The sequence below is a fragment of the Seriola lalandi genome, unplaced genomic scaffold (assembly GCF_002814215.2).
Source record: "Seriola lalandi dorsalis isolate HSWRI2012SDOR001 ecotype SW California unplaced genomic scaffold, Sedor1 jcf7180002054280, whole genome shotgun sequence".
Classification (NCBI taxonomy): domain Eukaryota; kingdom Metazoa; phylum Chordata; class Actinopteri; order Carangiformes; family Carangidae; genus Seriola; species Seriola lalandi.
In genome coordinates this window covers 252,154-262,278 of record NW_019524833.1, presented here as the reverse complement: position 1 = coordinate 262,278, position 10,125 = coordinate 252,154, and the positions used below count along the sequence as shown (strand labels likewise).

Sequence of the window (10,125 nt, the reverse complement as noted above, 5' to 3'; positions counted from 1 at the left end):
CACACAAATGTCAAAAAACATCATCATATTGTAAGGAGCAAAAAAATTTTAAATCCAAAAAAAAAGTTCCATGGTGGTACTTGAATTCACAACCTTACAAATTTGACATACATACTCACATACACACACATACTCATTAAGAGTAGGTATGAAAAGATTAAAGAATCGTCAGGAACAAAATGGTCATAGTATAGTAAGGCATAAATTGTCAAAAAATATCATGGTATAATAAGGCATAAAAATGTGAAAAAAAGTCACAGTATAGTCAGGAAAAAAAAAAAATCCAAAAAACACAGTTCCAAGACGGGACTTGAACTTACAACCTCTTGAATGCAAGGCAAGACCGTAAACCCCCACACCACCACAACAAAAAACAGCTTCAACTCTTAGGTATATAAAGATAAAGTGTCATAGTATAGTAAGGCATAAAACGTCATAGAATAGTAGGGCAAAAAAATGTCAAAAAATGTCATAGTATAGTGAGGTATAAAAATGCCATGGTATAGTAAGGCAAAAAAATGTCAAAAAATGTCATAGTATAGTAAGGCATAAATATGTCAGAAAACATCATAGTACTGTAAAGCATGAAATTTTTTTTAAAAAAGTCATCGTATAATAAGGCAGGAAAACATAAAAAATATTTAGTATAAAATAGCATAAAAATGTCAAAAACATCATAGTATAGTAAGGCATTTATCGTCAAAAAACATCATAGTATAGTATGGCATAAAATGTCATAGTATAGTAATGCATAAAACATTAAAAACATTTAGTATGAAATGGCATAAAAATGTAAATAAACGTCATAATATAGTAAGGCATAAAAAGTCATAGTATAGTAGGCATAAAAAAGTCAAAAAAACGTCATAGTATAGTAAGGCATAAAAATGTCAAAAAAACGTCATAGTATAGTAAGGCATAAATGTGTCATAGTATAGTAAGGTATAAATCATCAAAAAAACATCATAGTATAGTAAGGCATAAATCGTCAAAAAACGTCATAGTATAGTAAGGAATGAATTGTCAAAAAACGTCATATATTACTAAGGCATAAACCTGTCACAGTATAGTAAGGCATAAAACATCACAGTATAGTAAGGCATAAAAATGTCAAAAAACGTCATAGTATAGTAAGGCAAAAAAATGTCAAAAAAACTTCATAGTATAGTAATGCATAAAACATCATAGTATAATAAGGCATAAAAATTCAAAAAAAAACGTCATAGTATAGTAGGGCATAAAATGTCATAGTATAGTAAGGCATAAATCGTCAAAAAAAGTCACAGTATAGTAAGGCATAAAAATGTCGAAAAACTTCATAGTATAGTAAGGCATAAAAATGTCAAAAAAACATCATAGTATAGTGAGGCAAGAATTGTCAAAAAACATCATAGTATAGTAAGGCATAAAAATGTCAAAAACATCATAGTATAGTAAGGCATAAATCGTCAAAAAACGTCATAGTATAGTAAGGCATAAATCGTCAAAAAACATCATAGTATAGTAAGGCATAAATCGTCAAAAAACATCATAGCATAGTAAAGCATAAAACATCATAGTATAGTAAGGCATAAATCGTCAAAAAACGTCATAGTATAGTAAGGAATGAATTGTCAAAAAACGTCATATATTACTAAGGCATAAACCTGTCACAGTATAGTAAGGCATAAAACATCATAGTATAGTAAGGCATAAAAATGTCAAAAAAAGTCATAGTATAGTAATGCAAAAAACATCATAATATAGTAAGGCATAAAAATGTCAAAAAACATCATAGTATAGTGAGGCAAGAATCGTCAAAAAAACATCATAGTATAGTAAGGCATAAATCGTCAAAAAACGTCATAGTATAGTAAGGCATAAATCGTCAAAAAACGTCATATAATACTAAGGCATAAACCTGTCACAGTATAGTAAGGCATAAAACATCATAGTATAGTAAGGCATAAAAATGTAAAAAAAAACGTCATAGTATAGTAGGGCATAAAATGTCATAGTATAGTAAGGCATAAAAATGTCGAAAAAACTTCATAGTATAGTGAGGCAAGAATCGTCAAAAAACATCATAGTATAGTAAGGCATAAAAATGTCAAAAAAACGTCATAGTATAGTAAGGCATAAAATTTCAAAAAAACATCATAGTATAGTAAGTCATAAATGTGTCATAGTATAGTAAAGCATAAAAATGTCAAAAAATGTCATAGAATAGTAATGCATGAAAACATAAAAAACATTTAGTATGAAATGGCATAAAAATGTAAATAAACATCATAATATAGTAAGGCATAAAAAGTCATAGTATAGTAGGCATAAAAAAGTCAAAAAAACGTCATAGTATAGTAAGGCATAAAAATGTCAAAAACATCATAGTATAGTAAGGCATAAATCGTCAAAAAACGTCATAGTATAGTAAGGCATAAAAATGTCAAAAACATCATAGTATAGTAAGGCATAAATCGTCAAAAAACGTCATAGTATAGTAAGGCATGAATTGTCAAAAAATGTCATATAATACTAAGGCAAAAACCTGTCACAGTATAGTAAGGCATAAAACATCATAGTATAGTAAGGCATAAAAATGTAAAAAAAAACGTCATAGTATAGTAGGGCATAAAATGTCATAGTATAGTAAGGCATAAAAATGTCAAAAAACGTCATAGTATAGTGAGGCAAGAATCGTCAAAAAACATCATAGCATAGTAAGGCATAAATGTGTCATAGTATAGTCAGGCATAAAAATGTCAAAAAAACGTCATAGTATAGTAAGGCATAAAAATGTCAAAAAAACGTCATAGTATAGTAAGTCATAAATGTGTCATAGTATAGTAAAGCATGAAAATGTCAAAAAATGTCATAGAATAGTAATGCATGAAAACATTAAAAACATTTAGTATGAAATGGCATAAAAATGTAAATAAACGTCATAATATAGTAAGGCATAAAACGTCATAGTATAGTAAGGCATGAAAATGTCAAAAAAACATCGTAGTATAGTAAGGCATAAATGTGTCATAGTATAGTAAGGTATAAATCATCAAAAAAACATCATAGTATAATAAGGCATGAATTGTCAAAAAACGTCATATAATACTAAGGCATAAACCTGTCACAGTATAGTAAGGCATAAAACATCATAGTATAATAAGGCATAAAAATTTCAAAAAACTTCATAGTTATAGTAAGGCAAAAAAATGTCATAGTATAGTAATGCATAAAACATCATAGTATAGTAAGGCATAAAAATGTAAAAAAACCGTCATAGTATTGTAAGGCATAAAAAGTCATATTTTAGCAAAGTATAAAAAAGTCATAGTTTAGCAAAGTATAAAAAAGTCATAGTATTCATGGTTATAATTTCATGCGATTTTGACAGAAATTCAACTCATACTTTGATATATCTACAATTTAATTTTTAATCCTGCTAGCAACCTGACTGCTAGCGTGCAGATGACAGAAGCCAGGGTATCTTGCTAGGTAACGCTAACTAAGATGGTTAAATAACCTTAATTGACATTTTTCTGGTGACGATAGGTACCACTGTGATATTCTCACATGACGTGAGCCTTCAGATAGCCCCTGCCCTTTCAGTCAATCAAATGCCAGCTTGCCTAAATTGCTTGTCTTGGAGACGTTATCTCTTGGAGGCACTCTGCAATTATCTAATCTGATTTCACTCCAAACACAGTGCGAATGAGTTCACTCAAATATTGGTACGGACAATTCTATCCGCCCAAAATATTGGTAGGGACATGTTCCTTCTGTCCGTATGCAAACCTAGCACTTGTCTATAATATAATAATAGAATGGTATAATAATTGAATTTAAGCTGCCAGCTGTGTCAACTTTCAGTTTGAGCAACAATGAGTCAACTCACTCACATGGGCCAATGGAGCTGACATTGTGGGGGTGGGCAGACATTCAAAATAAGTCATAGTAAAGTGGATTGAAGTCAAACAAAGTTTGAGTCATGGTGTGTATGATGAGAGCTGGTGCCTTGGTATATTCATAAATGTGTAAACCATTAGAGGCACTTTTGATATGACTGTGGAGAGACACAGGGGGTGTGATACATTTATTCAATTGATATAGCCTGAAAACACATTTGCATTTCCGTTGTGGGATTATATTTATCTGTTTCTCTTGTGTCAGTGGGTTTGATGTAGTGATATACATCTTGATGTCATATCTGTAAAATATTCTGCTCTGTGGTTTTCAGCAATCATCACTTTTTCCAGACTGAAAATCTCAACCACCGTTTGATGGATTACCATGGTATATTGTAAAGACAATGTCGGTCCCCAGAAGATAGATTCAAATTCAACTTGGTTACTTGGGACTTTTGAGGTTGACATTTTGGGCTTTTAACAACACAGTAACATGTTTTGACAACTACTATTACATTGTACAGATATTAATGGTGACCAGAATATGACTTGTACACTGCAAAAAGCAAAAGGAAAAATATATTAGATGAAGGTCATAGCGAGACACAATTTTACTTGTTTCAAACTTTTATGTCCGTAATGATCTTGAAAATATATAGAACTCTTTGCTGAGATTTTATTACTGGTTCTGGGTAACTTAATGCTTGAAACTCATCTTATCACAATTATAAAGCTGTCGCAACTGTAAAAAAGTGTTCCTGTTCTGTTGGCAGATAATTTTACTTATTTTATTGTTTTCTGTCTTGTTTTGCATTAAAGTAACTTTGGTGATTGCCTTACATTTTACGTCAGGGTCGTCAGCAGGTAAAAGTTTCACTTATCCAGTCAAATATCTCAATATGTTTTGGATTGATTGGCAAAATATTTTGTAGAGACATTCATGGTTCCCAGATAATGTATCCCAATGACTTTTGTGATTGACAGACTCTTCTGTTACTGCCACCTAGAGGTTGATATTTGTATTTTTGATAAGAATTTCTCAACAGAGTGCTGCAGGAATGAGTCCTAAAACCCATAAACTAGTTGCATTTTAGCACTTCGGGTTCCCTTGTCCAGAAGTCTGTGGGCTTTTTGAATGTTTTTTGGTTAGATGGATGGATAGATTGTCACAGATCTTATTTTCTGCAGTAATCCTAAAGCCAATGTAAAAACACTATTTGCTTTTTGTCGAGGAAACCAGACTTAAGAGCTAACTCCAAAGACACATACCCTGCAACACTATATATTGGTCTGATAGTCATAAAACTTTCCCTCAGGATGAAGTTATGATATAACAACAAAGCTATCCCTTCAACTATGGTCATAGTTTATGACCAAATACCTTCAAAACTATTTTCTTCAAAATCAGCTGAACTTTGTATTTGATACTAATGAGCAACTGGCAGCACACTAACATGCTAAACTCAGATGGTTAACATGGTCAATACTGTACCTGCCACATGAGCATGTTAGCATGCTGACATATTCACAGCTAGCGCAAAGCACCACGGAGGCTAAGTACAGCCTCACAGAGCTGGAGCATGACGTTAGACTCTGTGGACATTGAGCTACAGTTTTTACCTCTTCCTACTCCAAATGACACTAAAACTATTTTCAGGAGGCACCTCTGTGCCGACGTGTTATCACACTTCCCACTCTGGTTTGTTCAAACATTTGAAGAGTGACTCAAAAGATGTGCAGTGATACAGAAAACTTCTTCAAATTGAAATGTTCTGTGGGAGAAGCTGACCTGAAATGCTGCTCTTTTCAGCTCACACTAAGATATCTCATTATATTTTTTATGTTTATTTCTTTTTCAGCAGATGGCCGGCAGATTTAGTTTAATTCCACTTTTGATTGCCAAGTACTGTGAATGGTTTTTCGCTGCTGTTTTTATCACAAAATGTCCCATTTTTGTCCTGAAAGCAATCAATTGTTACATTGTTTATTATAATTGAGTATATTAAGATGTACTAAATAAGGATTTCTTTTTCAGGAAAATCTGTTTAGGAGACAATTTTTTCAGTTTTCTTTTGTGCGTCAGCTCATCAGATTTATATTTGTACAAATTTACAGCATCTCAATTAGTGAATTATATTGAGGGCTCGGTTGCAGACACACTTTGTGCTTCTTGCTGATAAGACTGGTGTGTTTTCATTAACATATCTCGCCTGCAGCAGCTTGTGGGAGAAGATAATATGATTGAAAATTCTGTATATCAGATGTCTTCTTCTACATGGATGTATAGGACACAAACCATCCATTTTGAAAATGTGTCTCATTATGTAATATCGGAGTGACCAGGGCCTGTCTTGTACTTTTATCATTTACTTAAAGAGGGTGATTCTCTTTTCCACTGCACTACACACTGCGCTGTACACAAACACACACGTTCACCTGTGCACACATGAGCAAAAAAGCACCTGTGCATGGCAGGGCTCCGCTGTTGAGAGCAAATATGTCTGTTCCCAAGACAACAGCAGATAATAGAGTCATTATAACAGGACAAACAGATTACACAGTGCAGCGCTGCCACAGAGAACCACACATCCCATCAACGACATCAAAGAAATACTTTAAGAGGCTGGCTCGGGAAAAATAAGACATATTTTAAGTTAAGATCTATTATAGTTTTTTTTCTTCCTTTGACTTATTTAGGCCGAAGAATGGAAGGATTTTTTTGTTTGCTTCTGTTTTATTTTTCATCTAAGGAGACAGCTCATTCTCATGCTCATGAAATACATCACAACTTCAGGAGAAAGGAAAAAAACGTTCCCAGACAAAAAAACAAACTGGAAAGTGTTTATGGATTCATTGTCGTACCAGTTGATGATAGACAGCAGCCAAGTGGACATTATTTGATATGAAAATGTCACAGATGATAACAAGATAATATCCGCTCTGTAGTTTCTGCAGGCCATCTCCCTGAGTCCCTGTAAATCCCTCTTAATCATCCTGTATTTATTACTTTGGAAATGTAAGGACACTAATGCATGTTGGAGCTGAAGCTGAAACACAAGAGCTCAAACTACACAAGTTATTTCATTTAACAAACTGCTTTCATGACTTCCTCAACCTTCCTCCTTCTGTCCAGTTTTAAACTTAAAATAAGGATGTGAAAATCTAACAGGAAACACATACAAGGGTGGCAACCCGGCATTTGAATCGATACCTAATACACTCGGGTCTGATTGCAGCAGCGAGAGGCTGCTGAGAGCGATAGTCGCACAGAAACCTCGAATGACTCGTCCAAACAGAAGTATCTGTTAGTTGGTGGATAATGTCTTTGAGTGTAAAACACAATGTTGATGGATTTGTCCGTGGAGGAGCTCTGTCTGCATGCTCGAGTTGCAGCACAAATCAAATGAAAGTTGTCATTTCTCCACGGCCCCCACTGTAATTCATTATGTCCTAATTACCCCACGAGAACAAATTGAAGCCATAAGAATCAATATCAATTAATTTGCTAATTTTGGGCAAGGAAGGGAGAAGACAGATGGCTGGGTAGAATGCAAATCTGTCCTGAGAGGTAATTATAATTGACACACACTTTTGGGATGTCACAAGCATGTTTCGCTGCTTCTTGTACATGACGTTCACTGTGACCCAAATTGAGTCTTCACGAGCAGTAGTCTCCTTAAACATGTTTTTCTCCTGCATGAATTAGAATAAATTCTGTGGGAAGAGAGCAATTTCTATGAATTGCTCATATCTGCTGCCACCATGATAGAGCCACTAGTCACAGATTTGCATCATATCCAAATGGTTGTCCTGTTTCCAGAAAGCACGTTGCCATTAATATCCCATGTGTGTTGCGTGAGGGAGAGCAATGAAGATTTGTGTGTTTTAGATATTCTTGATGAGGTCACTCATGTTGTTGGTAGAAGCCACTTTCCCTTTTTTGTGCGTATAGTGGAAATGATGTGCACGTTGCTTCTCATCGTTCAAAAGAATTCAATCGGCTCATCTGCAGTCAGCGCACGCCGGCAACACGCTCGGCTGCTGCTGACCTGCAGCTGATCCAACAGCTTCCTGCAGAGACCTGAAACTTCGAGGACCGATCAGTGATTTCGCATCTTTCAGTGCATTTAAAAACTCAACATTTATGCATATCGTTTTTCCAGAGAATACCAGTGTTGTAGATTTTATTCTGCATTCTCCAGGTGGCCCAAATGTTCCCACTGACTGCAAACTTTGCTCAGGTGTCACATGACCTACAGTCATATGATAACAGGTGGTCGTATATTGTGAATAAGGGAGAGTAGAACCTCGGTAGCTGTTTTTCTAGTACATGGACTTTCAGTTAAGACAATTCTGTTTCCAAGGTCAAGACTGATCTATCATACTTAAGCAGTATTGTTGCCGGAGGCTATACAGCGTTTTCAAATCAGTCTGCAGCATTAAGTGCATTTTGAGTTGAAGTTGATTTACACAGTGCTCTGAATTAAATTGAAACTGATGGCAAAAAATAAGAGAGCAAGAACTAAATCAAGCTGTGTAACATATTTTGAAACTGATCAGTATAATATTGAAGTTAAAGAGCAACTCCACACTAGACTTTGCTCATAGCTGTTTCCTGGGGCAGGGTTTTTTAAAGGTCAAATATTGTATAAAGGTCCATGTGTTGTTTTATATTAATACTGTGAAAGTATCAAAGCCTCAGTCCACAGAGAAATGCACACAGCCTGTATTCAGAAACTGAGCCTTAAAACCAGCCGTCAGGACTTCCTGTAACTTTGTGATGTCACAACAAAGCAAGCAAGTTTTCAACACAGGGGAAAATGCAAATGTCTTCATATGAATGGTCGGAGTGCCAGTGTTTCAGGAATATAAGAACCATGTTATTGGGACCCAGCTACATGAATAAAGTTAATATTAATATCTTTGTAAATCCTAATATCATTCTTTGTCTTACTTCTATTTGGGGGATAATAATGCTCTACAGTTCTCATCATCTGGAAGCTTTGGGGGATGTAAACAGGGAGTATAACGTCACCGTGGCGTCGATTAGCTCTGGGCTACAACTTTAGCCCGTTGAGATAAGGGTTGGATTTTTCTTCCACTTCCATTTGTTCTTTCAATGGAGAACTAGCTTCAGAGTCAGATCTCTACGACTGATTCTGCTCTGAATTAGCCAGCCACTTTAATACCAGCACTGGTTCTCAGATTTAATCTGTAATTGTTCTTCAGATACCAACCAGGCTGAAGGGGACACAAGTCCTCATGTTGGTTCCCATTGCTTTTATTCTATTATAGAGAAGTTCTATCTGACAAAACACTGTGGGCTCATAACAACAAGTGACCCTGCTCACATTAGACAAAGTCATTTCTACTATTGTTAAAGTTAAAAATATTAACTTTAAATTAATTTAGAATAACAATTTGTTTGAACTGTGAAATTCAGATTTTAAAGAAAGTGTCAAAAAATAAATATTAAAGTCAATAAAAATGTTTAAATCCACCGTTCAAACCTTCCTGGTGCAATACATACATACACACTGTACATGCAAATATAAGTACTCACTTTGCCAGAGCAAATCAGACTGCTGCAGCCATTTGTTATTTATTTATTTCTTATTTGAAGTGCATAACTAAACACATGCTTGAGTGGGTGGAAAGCCCTATGGGAAAAACACAGAATCAATATCTGAGAGCACAAAACAAAAACTTGCTCAGGACATATCTAAAAATAAATAAATAAATAAAGAATAAATGCTGTACACTACACCAGAAATATTATACCTCCATTTGGAAGGCAGTTGTTGAAGTGATACACATGCCAACTGATGGTGGGTGTTTCTTGGCTCTGCTGTTGGTGTTTAGTACTCACAGTTATGGGCAGTGGTGGAGGAGAGATAATCAATAAGACTCTCTTCTTTCATCCCTGCATATTCATCCGCAGTGAGCTTCATTCATAATGCAATCTCTGAAGCAACTTCATGTTTATCCTGCAAAGCATATAACATCCTTTATATTACATCTGAAAAATTAAAACTCATGTGCTGCATGAATCCTATTGTTAGACCCACAGGTTGGTTTTCAAAAAGAGTGTGTTTGTGTGTGAGTCAGCAGCTTGTGGTCTAAAGATAAAGTTTAATTAAGCTAAAAGCTTCACTGGCTCGTCCGTACTCCTTTCCAATCGCTCCTCCAAACTCCTCTACCTCACCGGAAACTTCTGACTAATTGGACCCCACCCCACCCC

At 34.9% G+C, this 10,125-nt stretch overlaps 1 protein-coding gene across 1 annotated transcript in view; it reads left to right on the top strand.

Moving 5' to 3' along the window:
* kcnk9 (potassium channel, subfamily K, member 9) overlaps nucleotides 1-10,125 on the top strand; it is a 48,369-nt gene that overhangs the window by 36,641 nt on the left and 1,603 nt on the right. The gene's annotated exons all lie outside the window — the stretch shown is intronic.